Genomic DNA, 10,430 nt, shown 5'->3' on the forward strand with positions numbered 1-10,430 from the left:
CTAAGTAGATATGAATTATCACAGAGCATTTATTTTAAAAAGCAAGAAGACATTAGCAACTACCAACCTGTATGCCTATTTTCTCATCTCCATAAAATCTTGATGACAATAGTTCATGTATTTGTTATGTATATTCTTTATGAAACCATGAAAATATTTTCACGATAGTTTCCTCTAGCCACATAGTCATGGAATATTAAGATTTACAAAGATATAAATTGATTCTGGAGGAGGTGCATCCATTATGCAGGTTATAATCCTTTACAAATGAGACTAATACAAAAGAAGTGTTGTACAAGAGATCATTTGAGAAAAGAATAATAGAAGTAGAAAGGGGAGGTATGAAACGAGTCAGCAAAGAATATCTTTCAAATAGTACCTAAATAGTGTCAAAAAAATGGAAAGACAATCCCAGAATGTTAGATGGACTCTCCGGGGTAAATCTGAAGGAACATGAAGAAAAATTAAATCATATAGACAAGCATAGCTAGATCTCAGTTTGCATCCTTGAAGAAAATATCAACATGAGAGAAATCACCAATGCATTAGAACATGGAGTTGGAGACATCTTTACAATCATAAACATGAAATGGGAAGCTGCTGAGAATATAAAATCTCTTGATGTATTTGATTATTCATTTCAGGGGGAAAAAAAGGATTTGACTTATCAGGATAAAATATATCCTTAAAAACTGTCCTTTTACAAGATACCTCTAACAGATACTAAAAGTCATAGAATAGAATACATATTACACTGAGTTAAAAGTTCTTAAGCTACATATCAAAATTAGGGCACAAAACCAGGTGACATGTTCATCCCATACTGTTCACAAGTGTTGAAGATATCCTATAAAGAGTCCAAATAAAAGACTCAGTTTGGATCAAGACATATAATTAATATTCTTTTTCACAGATGATTTTGTACTAGCTGAAAATAAGGAACTATATAAAGCCTCCCCCCACACCCAATGAAATACATAATCAAATGATAACTCACACAAGAAAAACAAAGCGGATTTTAAAAATATTTAGTCCTAAAATCACATCACATTATACAACTGGATGGTCAAGCAGCTCACCGAACTAATCAATAAATTATAGAAAAGAGAACAAATATTTATTAAGCACCTATGATTTGCCAGGCACTGATGAAGTGACTTACAAATATCTCATTTGATCTATGTATCATTGATAGAGAATATAGATAAATGATAATCAAGACTCAGAAATAAATGGGAGGATTTGAGGCTGGATCACATCCAGGAAACTGAAGAGATTTTAATGATAGCAGACTACCTGTCACCACAAAAATCCATCTGTGAACATGAATATTCTCCTAGTTAGGTGATATTGCTAATGTCATGATAAGTCAATCACTCAATAAATATTAGACACTGATATCTATGAGCCAGGCACTGTGCTTAACTTGGGAGGGGAGATACAAAATGAAGCAAAAGACATTCTTTACCCTTAATGAACTCACAATTTAACAACATCAAATTCAGAATTGCAGGTGACTTAAAGAAATCAGAAAGACACAAAGCAAGCTTAAATATATAGAAGTAGATTCCTAGGAATTACTTCAGTGCATAAAGGATTGTAAAAGAAACCATCATGGACATATAGGGATAGAAAGAGAAGAAATAGTAAAAAACCAAGAGGAAAGTCTCCATTGTAACAGATGAATCCTTTGTGTGACTGGGTGGTGTAGTGAATACAAAGCTCAAGAATACCTGAGTTCAAATTTTGCCCCAGTTGCTTACTAGATATTTCATTCTGGATAAGTTATTTAATTTCTCTGTGCCTCAGTTTCCCTATATGTAGAATGACGGAACCGGACACAAATATCCCTTCCCATGACCTTATGATTTACAAGAGACCAAGATTTTAGTACTGGATCTGTCACTAACTTGTTTGAACAAGTTACAAACATTACCTGGTCATAAATCCTCCTGTTTTACAGGTAAGTCATGATACAATGAAAAGAACACTGGATTCTGGGATCAGAAGACCTGGGTTCAAATTCCACTTTTGGCATTTGTGAGACTTTGGATATTTACTCAGTCTGGCCTCAATTCTTATCTATAAAATGAGGTAATTGGGCTGGAGATTCTTTCCAGCCCTAGAACTATGATACTAGGACATAATTTATATAATAATGATAAAGGTATTCAAGTTGACCCCTGTCCCAGAGGAAGTATTTACAGTCCTCAGATAATGGTTCCATTGAATAATCAATATATCAAACTTGAGCATCTTAGTATATAAGGTCTTAAAGAAAATATTGAGGGGGATGCTATAGACACCTTTACCCCCTCCCTGAGAAGTAACATGCTAAGAATAATACCTCAGGTCTTTTCTTTCTCACCTAAATAATCATCAACTCTGCAGATTTTGCAAAATATAACTAGAACCAAAGTAGCCTTTTGGTATCCAAGAGAGATGTTTCCTTCAAGAATCTCCATGGAGACAGCTTTTTTTTTTAATTAATAATTTTTATTATATATATATTTTTATAATATTATCCCTTGTATTCATTTTTCCAAATTATTCCCCCTCCCTCTATTCCCTCCCCCCGATGACAGGCAATCCCATACATTTTACATGTGTTACAATATAACCTAGATACAATACATGTGTGTAAATACCATTTTCTTGTTGCACAATAAGCATTAGATTCCAAAGGTACATGTAACCTGGGCAGACAGATATTAGTGCTAACAATTTACATTCACTTCCCTGTGTTTCTTCTCTGGGTGTAGCTACCTCTGTCCATCATTGATCAACTGGAAGTGAGTTGGATCTTCTTTATGTTGAAGATTTCCACTTCCATCAGAATACATCCTCATATAGTATTGTTGTTGAAGTGTACAGTGATCTTCTGGTTCTGCTCATTTCACTCAGCATCAGTTGATTTAAGTCTCTCCAAGCCTCTCTGTATTCCTCCTGCTGGTCATTTCTTACAGAGCAATAATATTCCATAACCTTCATATACCATAATTTACCCAACCATTCTCCAACTGATGGACATCCATTCATCTTCATGGAAACAGCTTTTAATCACAGAAGCACAGAATATTGTTTGGATAGGACCTGAGAGATAAGAACTCAGGCATTTTTAACCTGAGATTTATGAACTCTTTTTTTCTAATTTTGATAACTATATTTCAATATATAATGGTTTTCCTTGTGATCCTTGTATTTCATTTGATGTATTTAAAAGCATTATTCTGAGAAGTACATCAGGTTCACTAAACTACCCAAAGAATCCTTGCAATAAAATAGACTAAGGAACCCAGACCACCTAATCTAGCCCATCCAGAGGGGCAGCATCACATAATCAATAAGGTAGTGGCAAAATGAGGAGGCAAGATAGCCTAAACCTGGATCCCTTCTCAGACACTTGCTAGGTATATAACCTTAGGCAAGACACTTTAACTTCTCTCAATATCAGTTTCTAATATGTAAAAAGGGTTAATAATAATAGCTGGACTGAAGGATTGCCATAAGGCTCAAAAGAGATAATAGATGTAAAGTGTTATGCAGTCCTTACAATGCTATATAAAATGGTCAATGTTATAAATAAGACATAGAGGGGTGATGTCACTTGCCCAAATAATATAGCAAATTAATGACAGACCCAGCATTAGAATCTTAGTCTCTGATTCATTGTGCAGTTTAGTGTTCTTTTCAATGCCTTTAATAATAGCATGACAACTTAAAGATTATGAACTCTGCATTTTTACTGCACTGGCTTAATGAGCCAACTCTTCTGACCATATATGCACAAGCAAAATTATTTTTAATTTCAGATTCTTTTTTTCTTAAAAACCAATTCAAGAAAGCAAGCTGTTTAGAAATTTTGTTCTAAATGAAGTTATACTTAAAAAAAAACTGGTTGTTTTAATTTCATATAAACAGAGTCCCATATAAACAGAGGGACTTACCAAAAGACGGTAAGTCAGTGTTCTTCTTGTGGTCAACTGATGTTTAAACATCTTCAGAGGGTTACCTTTTATCATAGAACAGTACCGAGACAAACTGGTCCACATAGGGATCAACCCTTACCTTTCTTAACAACATGGTCAAAGCAATAAATTTGAGTGGCCACCATAGTGGTAGTCTCTAGACACAAATGAGTAAGGATGAATTTTCATGTCTGCCATTGCAATTGAAAACCTTTCAGGGAAGAGCTCAAGTTGTGGCCACCAATTTTATTTAATGACTCTGCTATTGAAACTGAGAAATCCAGTTGGAGGTCATTATTTTAGAGCATAACTACAGACAACCTAGGAAAATGGGAGAAAAATCTGAAGTGTTGTATGCAAATGCCGCTTAGGTATTTTGCAGCAACTTCTGGCCACTGAAATGTCTCATCCTTGTAAAACAGTTACTTGATGAAGATCAATGCCCATGGAATCACAAAACAGGAGTCATTTCTCCCACAGAGAAAAATCCTGAAGGTTCAGAGTGGCAAAGTATGAGTGAGTAATGGCTAGAACTATGTCCTATAGATCCTAGTTGTAGCAATTCCAGCTTTGTAGTACTGAGCAGAGCTTTTGGTCCACTGGCATTGCCATTAAAATCTAATAGCACTTGAATGCTATGAGGAGAAGAATTTGAGTGGAAGCATATTATTAGAGCACATCATTACCATAGCACATAGACAATGTGCTTTATATAAGTGATCTCATCTGTGTGTCCAAACGTAGAGAGTTAACTGTCCTTAGATCTCAATTCATACAAAAATGAAGTGAGAGTTACTTTTGGTTCTCAGCCCATATTTGCCAATCCCTTATCTATAGCACTCTGTTGGGTAGATAATAGATTATCTTCCATTTGTAAACAGGAAACAGGTTCTGAGAAAACAGTAAGAAACAATTGTTCTTCCTTATTTCAAATAATTTTCTCAAATATGTATTAGGCAGTGTTCAATTGAATTCATTCATTCCTTTAGAGGGACACCCAGAGATAGAGTCTCAGATGAACCTGAACTTGTTTATACTCATTATTAGTGAAATTAGACATTTCTGTGGTAGTCTCTGCAGGTCTTCAATGGTTGTGATGAATGTGGAGTTAAAGTGAGTTCCTAGATGCTCTACTTTATAATCTCTCATCCATGTAACAAACCCAAGTTTTTTCTGTTGAATTTATATAACCAAAATCTCTTCTCAGGCAATTGATCTTGAGAAAGAAAACAAAGCAAAGTGGGAAGAATTCTATATGGGAGTCAGGAGACCTATGTTTGAGTCTTACTATTGACACTAATGAGCTGTATGTTTCAGGGCACATGGGTAGTCTGGGACTCAGTTTCTTCATCTTTAAAATGAAATAATTAAATAGACTCTAAGATCCTTTCTAGCTTTGACACTAGGTGACCTATTCTTTTTCTAAGCTATAAAAGAAAAGGGAATACCTAATCCACTTGAAAAACTGTAAAAGAAACAAAACAATAATAAAACCACAGGAAGGAAAGCATTGCTGTTGTTTTTCCCTTTCCCAAATCCTTTAAGGCCTACCGCTTAGTCACATTGAGTCCTGGTAAATGCTTTATAGTTGAAATTTCTCATTACACTCACTCTGGAGCCACATTAGGCTAGAATCACTTTATTTTGTTGCTAACTCATAGGTTGTGTTTGGTTGGGCATTTTATTGGGGATTTATGAGTATTTTTATATCTGGTTTTATGGAGTTTCATAATCAAACTAATTGGTGTTAATTGATTTATTAGGTATTAGGGTAGAACATAAAATAAAGCATCAGAAAGGAGGAAAAAAGAAAGGGTAGACAGATTCCAGGAAATGAGAGGACCCAGGATACTTTCTGAAAAAGTTGTTATCTTTGGAGTGGCAGGACCAGTATCAGGTTGCCATCTTCTCCAATCAGGAAAGTTAGTTATGTGGAGCTAGAGGTCAAATTTCTTGAATGACTTGGGAGGGGATTTCTAGAAATCTGGCATCTTCCCACCGAATCAGCAATTAGTCAATCACTTCTACAAAAACAAAACCTAATTTCTCCAGCAAAAGAAAGCAAAATCCAATGATCATCTCTAGGAATTCTGTAGGGAACTGCACTCTTCTATAGGAATAAGATGAAACAAAATATTAATGGCAAGAGTCCACAGAAGAGAAGGCTAACAAGTTGGTGACTGTAAATCTGTTATTTGCAGCATGGTATAGGGAAAAGAATACTGGATTAAGAGCCAAAAGCCGTGAGTTCAAATCCTGACTTTGATAATCACAACCTATGTAAATTTGATCCTCAGTTCCCCCGTTTGTAAAATTACATAGTTCAACTAGATGGCCACCTGAAACTCTAAATTTATACTCCTATGAATTGCATTGATATTTGGTCAATACAAGACATCATACTTCCTGCTTTGGCACTTCTGAGACCTAATTGATTAGGTATAAGGAAAGTAATATGATTTCAACACATCAACTTTTTAGTCTTTTCTCCTTGTCTCCCTATGCCATCTGAGTGGCTATACAAGTAAATAACTCTTTACCTTTCCACTGTGTATCTATCCTTGAAGCAACTTTCTAGCACATTGGTGGAAGCGTGCATTTCTTTTTTTAATTAAATCTTTTTCTTTTCAAAAGAAAAATGCATGGGTAATTTTTCAACATTAACCTTTGCAAAACCTAGTGTTCCAATTTTCCCCCTCTCCCCACCCCTTCCCCTAGATGCCAAGTAATCTACTATATGTTAAATATGGTAGAAATATATGTTAAATCAAATATATGCATGCATATTTATACAATTATCTTGCTACACAAGAAAAATCAAATCAAAAAGGAAAAAATGAGAAAGAAAATAAAATGCAAGCAAACAACAACAAAAAGAGTGAAAAGTCTATGTTCTGAACCACACTCAGTTCCCACAGTCCTCCCTCTCTGGGTATAAATGGTTCTCTTCATCACAAGATATTTGGAACTGGTTTGAAACATCTCATTGTTAAAGAGAACCACGGCCATCAGAACTGATCTTCATATAATCTTGTTACCATGCACAATGATCTCCTGTTCTGCTCATTTCACTTAGCATCAGTTCATGTAATTTTCTCCAAGCCTCTCTGTATTTATCCTGCTGATTCTTTCTTATAGAACAATAGTATTCCATAACATTCATATACCACAACTTATTCAGCCTTTCTCCAATTGCGGGGCATCCACTCAATTTCCAGTTTCTTGCCACTACAAAAAGAGCTGCCATAAACATTTTTTCACATGTGAGTCCCTTTCCCTTCTTTAAGATCTCTTTGGGATATAAACCCAGTAGAAACACTGCTGGGTCAAAGGGATGCACAGGTTGATAACTCTTTGGGCATAATTCTAAATGAAACATGAATTTCTTCATACTATATCACAGTTAGGCCAGGATAGTGATGGAAGTACCAATTTTCCAATGGTTCTAGCTAGAAGGGCCTGAACCTCTAAAATAGTAGACCACATTAAGAGACTTTGTCAAAGAAAACAAACAACCTGGGAGAAAGGGGCACATGTTATATTGTTATATTATAATTAAAATGCAGAACTGAAATCCCAGCCACTTGAAAGAATAAAAATGATTGTGAACCTAAACTTTCTAGCAATAGTAGTGGCATGCAATCTCTGAATTTCCCTACAAATTCAATTGCTTCCAATGTCTCTTTAGCAGTTTCAACAACTACACCATGTGAAAAACAGTTCGAATGTTCCAATAATGTCCTTCATAATTCAATGTATCATATTGAAAGGATATAGTGAAATAGAGTGATCATTTATTTTAGTAATATCTAATGCATATAAAGAAAGTCTAGAGAACATGAATTGGAACTCTAAATGTTTCTCTGTGAAAAAAGATGCTCTATGCATTTAATTGCCAAGGCACTAAGGGCATTTATGCCCTTCCATGTCCCACACCCATCTTTCTATCTCTTGTTCTTATAGCAGTGATCAGATCAACGCTACCATTCCTGGACCAGTATGTCAATTACCATCCTTTGACTTTACTGTCCAAAACACTTCTCCTTGGCCACCCCTCTCCCATATATATTGTCTTCCTCTATTTAGAATGCAAATTCCTTGTGTACCATGACTGCCTTGATTTTTGCATTTGCATTTCCAGATTTTATATTGCTTATATTCCCAGCAATGCCCAACACATAATGAGGGCTTAATAATTTTTAATTCATTCATTTATGTACTTTTGGGACTTTTTTCACAAATTGGAGAGAATAATTACAAAATATTTTGAAAATAAATCTAATTAAATACAAAATAATTGACTGTTTTATCTCTCTGTATATATATATATATATATATATATATATATATATATATATATATATATATATATATATATATATATATATATATATATCTCAATATGTATACATCTTACCCTTTTCTCTTTGTTTTTAAACCTCAAAGAATGAGGCCATTTTCTAAATTGAATACTACTATCTTTAACAGATTGGAGAAAAATTTGATATAAAGTAGACAATTCATAAATTTAGTTTCTAATATTATATATTTATTTCTTTTAAGGAAAAGAGGAAGAGAGAGAATACTCAAAAGCCTGAAATCATTAAAACCAATTCCCTTTCTCTCTTCCCCTCCCTTTCTCTGAGTATGTGTGTGAAACAATCTTTGCAGCTACAGAGCCATCACAGATGGTATTGATCCAGATGTGGAAATTGGTATTGACTGCAGCTGATGCTGTTCTGTGCACTTCCCCACTTTTAAAGATACAGCGTCCAGGTGAAATCACCTCCATAAATGTACTCCACATACTTCAGGAGATCTTTTTTTAGAACAAACTAAAGAATCAAAATGAAAAATCAAGGTTTGCACTCTGCTTTCCTATTTAAATATGAGACACTAGAACATTCTAGATCATAGTTGAATGATTACTCTGAGAATGATATGGCTTTCCAAAGGAAAGGACATAATGTATTCATTTTCATAGTACAACTCCAATGAGAGAGAAAGAGAGAGAGAGAGAGAGAGAGAGAGAGAGAGAGAGAGAGAGAGAGAGAGAGAGAGAGAGAGAGAGAGAGAGAGGCAGAGACAGACAGAGACACAGAAAGAGACAGAAATACAAAGAGAGAGACACATAGACAGAGGGAGAGAGAGAGAGAAGAAGAAGAAGAAGAGGAGGAGGAGGAAAAGAAGGAAGAGGAGGAGGGGGAGAAAGAGGGGAGGAAGAGAGAGATAGTACAATACACCAATTGGTAATATAATTTGAGGAGAGAGTAGGAGATTTGGAAGACATCTGCTGGCTTGAACTTCCAAGAAAGCTAAGATGCACATGAGGAAGGATTGCATTCCAAACATATAGAAGAGCCCATATAAAGATGGAGAAATAGAAGATAGAAGGCCATTGTAAGAGAAAAGTCAGTAAGCATGAATGGCTGGCACATAAGGGATGTGATGAAGGGGATGACAGGAAACGTTTGAAGGGGTGGCCTTGGTGTTAGGACTTCAGGTTAAATTTAATGTTTACTCTTCTATTCCATCTATAACATTCAGAATATTTATTGTTATTGAATTATTTCGGTCATGGCTGAGTTTCCATGACCCTATTTGGGGGTTTCCTTGGCAAAGACTGGGGTGGTTTTCCATTTCCTTCTCCATCTTATTTCACGGATGAGGAAACAGAGGCAAACAAAGTTAAATCACTTGCTCAGAACCATTCGGCTAGTAAGTGCCTCAATCGGGATTAGAACTCAGATCCTCTTGATGACAGAGTTGGCACTCTACTTACCACCTGCTTGTCCCCAAACATTTGTACCCACATACTGTTTATATTGTAGGCAGAGAGGTGACTGAATGGATAGAGCACTGGACCTGGAATGAGGAAGATCTGAATTCAAATTTAGCCACAAACACACTCGCTGTGTAATCCTGAGCAATTCACTTAACCTCTTTTTGCCTTAAACCATTACAGAAAGAAACGGTCAAAACACTCCAGTATTTTGCTAAGAAAACCCCTTGGACCGTATGGTCCACTGAGAGTTGGACATGATTGAACAAACAACTTACGGCTTTCTTCATTTATCCTCTCACTTGTAATAGACGGAAATATTTTTGTCTCCAATTCACAGATGACATATGGTCAATAGACTTTAGCTGACTGGTCTTAAGTCACCCATCTAGTCAACAACAAGAATAAAGGCAGAACTAGAGTCTGGTCATTCAGACTCCAAGCTTAGCCTCCCTTGGAGGGAAGCCAACCATGCAGCTATCAGGGCATGGATCTCGGTGTCAGGAGCCCTTCATCCTGCTGTGTCATGCATTCCACCAGATCTTATGTGGCAAATAAAGTGAGTTTCCATTCATTCATGTTTATTGGACTGAAGAGAGACCTAAAATTTCAGGAAAGGGGAAAACGGTGTCAGAGAAGATGCTGTACAAAAGTCTGCTCACTGATCATTCAGATATAAC

The sequence above is a fragment of the Sminthopsis crassicaudata genome, chromosome 4 (assembly GCF_048593235.1).
Source record: "Sminthopsis crassicaudata isolate SCR6 chromosome 4, ASM4859323v1, whole genome shotgun sequence".
In the NCBI taxonomy this organism is placed as follows: Eukaryota; Metazoa; Chordata; class Mammalia; order Dasyuromorphia; family Dasyuridae; genus Sminthopsis; species Sminthopsis crassicaudata.